Here is a 6000-nt window from a genome sequence, read left to right on the forward strand (position 1 = left end):
TCATGGTGAAATGTAGGTGAAGAATATCCCCCCCCCGGGGGTCTCAGCCCTTGTCCATGGCCCTTCCCCCTCACAGGAGATTGCCTAGACTGTATGCCACTGTAACAAACCTTCAGCTGTGATAAGTATTAGCTCTGTACAAGTCACGGTTGTGTTTTAGTTGCGGCGTCCTGCTGTGCGGTTCTCCGTACGTGGTGATGAATATACACCATGAGTCCTGAGGTCACATTACATGGGGTCAGATATCTGCAGCAGATATGGATGCCAATATATCTGGAGGACCTCGAGACCGGCCCGGAGCAATAAACCGCAAAAGACGGATTCAGTGAATATTGAGATACTTTATGAATAGCTTCTAAGATGACAGATGTAGCAGAGCTGACTGGGTCCTGGCGATGATTCCCCGCATGCAGCAGAGTTGAGAGTGTTGTCATCCTGCAACTTGTTCTACATGGGAAATGCCACTGACGTGTAACACGGTTGTAGAATGTAAAAATTGTGCAAGTCTAGGAACGTCTATATATGAATGTATAGCCTGAGGTCGGTGCTACGTGCGCCTTGTCAGTGCCCGGAGTGGCTGAACCATGGCCTTCACGTTGCTGCTTTCATAATTTCACCCAATTTTGCAAGCACCACATGGTTTACATTCATTTCCACAGGGACACAAGTGTTGTCCTGGTTTGTATTATACCACCTGGACTGCAGAGAATCCTTTCACCACCTACACAAAGGCTTTTAGGGTTGTCACAGCCCGATATCATGCATGAACTTATACGGGGGACACAAATGTACAGTTGTCGTGGTGTGTACTGCATCGCTTTGACTGGAGAGAATCCTTTCCATGTGGACAAAGGTCTGTTTGGGTTGTCAACACCTGAACACAGATACATTGCAGTCAATGGGAGTTACAATGGCAGCTCTAGGTTTATGGGGTCACTGTAGGATTCCCATACTAAGGCTACATGCTACGAGCGTGTACAACTACAGGTCCATGGAGAGCCCGTACCCTGCACGGACCCATTGGTTTCCTACAGAGGCCCCTGTCCTGGCCGTCAGCATGGCACCTAACCCAGATTGTCATAGGTCCTCCAACCCTCATGAGCTGGGGCACTGCCAGACTATGGGTCACAAGGTACAAGTCCTTGCCAAAGTTGTCACCCGAGGCCTTACATCTCAGGTCCCATTCACATGACTGTATTTGTGGCACATGGGTGATATCTGTATACAGTCCATTGGGGTTGAGTCGATCTTGAGATTTTAAAATACGATTTTCGATCATTTTCCAGCCGATCGTGAAATTTGCTCGATCGCCTCAATGATCCCTCAACCCTACAGTCCACAGACCCTCTATACTGAGTATACGGATTGCGTCAGGGATAGGACCTGCCCGTATTTAGGTCGTCAGTCCTAACAGCAAGCAGTGATCTTGCAGAAGGGGAGAAATTTAGGAAACACTTTTTTTACATGAACCCCTAATCGCGCCGCGGAAGCAGCACAATGTGTACACGACCGATAACAGAATGCCAAATATGACAAGTATGAGATAAGACAGATTCCTATATAATAGTCCAGCACTGAGCCTTATAACAGCCCGGAGCGCACCAACTGCCAAAACAGGGGGAACCAGTTTCTCCGCAGCAAATTTTCCGTGTTTTTCTCCCACAACCTATGTGCATGAGTGTAGTGTCATCCCCTGCTCGTTCCCTGTGTCCAGCTGCTCTTGTGTATTTCCCCTTTCCGAGCGGCCTGCCAATGGGCAGCATTTCCACAGCGCACACCCCCCCCCCCCCCCCTGACAATGAGCCGTGCTAGTCTGCATTCACCTTCAGCCAGCTCCACATGGGAGCAAAGACAAATATAAACAGCACAGGGCAGGAAGGCATGGCCGGGGGCTAGAGCCTGTGACAGGGCGCTCAGGACAAGGCTGCCACAATGCTCAAAACCCCCCGAAATGGTGCAAAGATTTAAGGGGGTCATTACCACCTTAACCGTGCAAAGGAGAAATAACCATATATTGCATTATAATGGGGGCAGTGGTATGGAAAATTACAGCAATGCATGCAACGGCAGTGCGGGAGAGAGGGGGCACCATGCCCATGCAGCTGCCAAAAACAGGGCGCAGGGCGTTGTGGTCACCATTCATGGATGAGATCATACAAGGATGCCACCATTGAAAGTTAGTAGGATATGGCCATCCGCTACGTCTCCCGCAATGCAATGCAGACATGGCACATGCACCATCCGAATGGCTTGACTTTGCAGAAATAAGCGGGTCAGGGTGCCCACTGGATTATCGCTAGTATTATGGTGTATGGGATTATTGTGATCATGCCTGGCATATGCGGCGGTGATGTGGACTCACCCAGGGAAGAGGCTGCAGGTCCAGATGTGAGCTCCAGAGGTTGATCCTTAGTAAATCCCCAATGCCAGGGCTGGGCACTGCGATGCGTTGTAGGCTAGGCACCCTGGTATAGACTGGCAGGTCCTGGTGGCCCGGGCTCTCACTCAACGCTGCTTGGCTAGAAAGAGAAAAATGATCATTTGTCTGGCAGGATTTCTTTTCTTTGCACGTAGCATAAGAGAGGGGAGCGAGAGAAGAGGAGTCCTCCCCCCCTGCCAATCATACCCTGCCTGTCTGTATACAGAGGGAGGGCAGAGGGGCCGGGCCAGCCGAGGGGCCGGGATAGAAAGAGCCAGAGATACAGGCAGGATGGAGAGAGGGAGGGAGAAGCAAGAGACGGCTGCAAAGAGGGGCCAGACACAAAGGGAAATTGGGAAACGCGTTGGATTTCCCCTTGGATTCATTCCTCTAACTAGTCCCACCGTCAAGCAGAAGACGTAACATAACAAACCTTATATAACTGCCATTCAGATGCCCGGGAAAGCTAGGTGGCAATCCTTGTGGAAGCGATCATGGCAGCCATATTGCCTTATAAAGGGGTTTCCTGATGGATGAGCTATCTTTTGGTGGAGGTCTGACACCTGGGAGTGCTGCGGCCTCTTCATTGAATACCAAGCACGGCGCCGTACATTGTGTATGCGGCTCAGCCCCATTCACTTGAATGGAACTGAACGGTGACCAAGCCATGTCGCTGAAGAACGTGGCATCAATGGCACAGGAAAGATGTCTCGGCGTGCAATTGTCTCTTTAAAGTGGAGGTCCTGGGTGTTGGACCCCACCAAGCACATGGTTAGGACTTATCCTATGGATAGGCCATCAGTCTCTTAGTCTCAGGAACCCCTTTAAGGGACAGTTCACACGGAGCAATCTGGCACGTATACGCGTTTCAGAGTTTGCGCGCTCAAAAAAGATCCCATTGATTTCAATGGGGATTACGATCGTATACGGCGTGTAATTTTGCGCCTCGTAACCCCGATTGAAATCAATGGGATCTTTTTTGAGCGCGCAAACTCTGAAACGCGTATACATGCCAGATTGCGCGCCAGTTTACTCCGTGTGAACTGCCCCTAAGACCACGTAAATAAAAATGTTTAGAGAGAGACGGATAAAAAGAGGCAGAAGCAAAGAGAGGCGAGACACAAAGGGATATTGGGATATTGTTGGATTTCCACCTTTGTTGCGTTCCTTTAGGGTAAGTTCACATGGCGGCTTTTGGTCCGGAACCTGAGGCAGAGGCCGCCTCAGGTTCCGGACCAAAAGCCAGGTGGCCACGGCTCAAAGCCTTTGCAGTGCACCAACATCCAGCCGTGCACTCCGCTCCGGATTAGGCCCAATGAATGGACCTAGTCCAGAGTGTGTTCAGGCCGAATCACAAGGCAGCTCGGCCTGAAGAATGAACACCTCGCTTCTTTTTTCCGGGAGCCGGAAGAAACGGCAGCAACCTCCGGAGTCGGCCCATTCATTTGAGCCTACTCCGGAGGGGGAAGCCGCGACAGTCGTGGCAGGCATATTTGTGTGACGTATGTGTGTGACGCGGCTCCCCACATCATACTCGGTGCCAAAATCCGCCCTTCCGCTCTCCGTGTGAATAGGGCCTTACCCTTAACTAGTCATGTAAAGCAGAAAACCATAACATAAACCTAGTTATCCTGCTCTCTGCCTTTCTCATACGTACTGAAAAGCCTTGCCATTCAGTAGCCCGGGAAAGCTATGTGACAACCTTTGTGGAAGACGTCACAGCAGCCATATTGCCCGCTATAGAGGATGTGTTACAAGTTTCACTAGAGCGGAGACATGGCTAACACAATTCACAACCTAAAGGGAGACCCCGCTATTACCCCTGACTTTATAGGACCCTTCATACTAGTCTGTCCCGTATTTATCTGCCCCAGCTGGTGTCATGTCAGTTCTCTATCTACCCCCTGTACTTTCTTTCTTTGTCCCTCCTTCCTCTCTGTTACCTTGTCTCTCTCCACAATTATAGAATAGGTGCCATATAGATAATGGGGGTCCTAAGGGAGACCCCGCTATTACCCCTTCATACTAATAATTCTGTCCGGTATTTATCTGCCCTGGCCGGTGTCTGTTCTCTATCTACCTCCTGTACGTTCCTCTCCTTCCTCCCCCACAGTTACAGCACCTTTTAATGGCTCTCTATGTAATGAGACAGCCGCACTCACACCCATCATTAATCTACAATAAGGCTGGACCGGCTGAACCGGGCCGGATGACTCTGTGCTGCGAGCTCTACTGGTGCACATGGAGTCACAGGTCTGCAACTGGAATATAATGGGAAGATCTACAAGTGACCATAGACAGACGACGGGGACGAATAATTCTTATAAAAGTTACAGGTTATAGAAGGTTGTGTACCCAACTTTTCCTGAACCCTGAAAGGCCTAAGTGGTCCTATCGTCCTTTGACATACCAGCAAAAGTGATAACCACTGGGGATATGGAGGTGAAGCAAGGGTTAATAGGAAATGTCCAACACATTTAAAGTGGCAATAGCCAATATTCCTTATGGTCAAGGGTAGTAAAGGGGTTAATACCAATATCTCAGGTGGGCTAGTCTAGGGAAGGGGTTAATTGTAATATCCCAAATGGGCTGGGGCAGTAAAGGAGTTAATGCTCAAATTTATAGTGGTCTAAAGTCATGACAGGGTTAATGCTAGTAAGCTTTTTGCACTGGAGTAGCAAAAAGGTTAAACTCAACATCTAAGGTGGAGTAAAAGAATGAAGAGGTTAATGCTAACATACCAAGCAGTATATGGCAATTAAGAGGTTAACGGGGATTTATATATTGATGACCTACCTTTACAATGGGGCTGATGGGGTCCCGATGGGCTACCACCAATCAGCTGGCTGAAGAGACCACAACGTTCTACAGGCTCTTTACTGAACACCAAGCACAGCGCCGCGCATTGTATAGTGGCTGTGCTTGGTATTGCATCTCAGCCTCGTTCACTTGAATGGGACTGAGCTGCTGCTGTATCATGTGATCAATGAATATGACAACATTAGCATAAAGAAGAGACCATCGCCTTTCCAAAGAGCTGATCTGTGGGGTCCCCAGTTCAGCCATCACTACGTAAGTACTGGAGAACCCCTGTAATGCTAAAATCTTTGATGGTCCAGGGTAGTAAAGGGGAGAATGCCAACATTGCAGGAAGACTAGTGTAATGAAGAGGTTAATACTAATACTGTGCATGGCTTGGGAAAGCAAAGGGGTCAATGTTAAAATTCTTAATGGTCTAGGGTAAAGAAGATGGCAGGGTAGCAAGCAGCGACATCCAAGGTGAACAAAACTAGAAGAAAGTTTATTGCTAGGGTTAAAGCCGAAATCCATGGTGGTCTAGGACAGTGAGGGGATAAATATTAACATTCCTGGTAGGCTAGGACACTAAAGGGGTCTGTGGCAGTGAATACATTTTCTTCTAACATCTAAGGGTTTTTGAGGGGTACTAAGTGAGTAACTCTTAACATCCCTGGTGGTCTAGGGTAGTAAAGGGACTAATACTTACATTCTTGTTGTACTAGAGTAGTGAAGATGTTTTATGCTAAAATACCTGGTGGGCTGGGGCAGTGAATGATTTTATT

General features: G+C 48.7%; 1 protein-coding gene across 1 annotated transcript in view; it reads right to left on the minus strand.

Moving 5' to 3' along the window:
* The window catches only part of LOC142188109 (RING finger protein 24), a 65445-nt gene extending 62837 nt beyond the window's left edge, over positions 1-2608 (minus strand). The window contains exon 1 of the mRNA XM_075261775.1: positions 2363-2608. The gene's annotated coding sequence lies outside the window, so the exon portion shown is untranslated. The remainder of the gene's footprint in view (positions 1-2362) is intronic.
* Positions 2609-6000: the final 3392 nt, after the last annotated feature.

The sequence above is a fragment of the Leptodactylus fuscus genome, chromosome 1 (genome assembly GCF_031893055.1).
Source record: "Leptodactylus fuscus isolate aLepFus1 chromosome 1, aLepFus1.hap2, whole genome shotgun sequence".
In the NCBI taxonomy this organism is placed as follows: Eukaryota; Metazoa; Chordata; class Amphibia; order Anura; family Leptodactylidae; genus Leptodactylus; species Leptodactylus fuscus.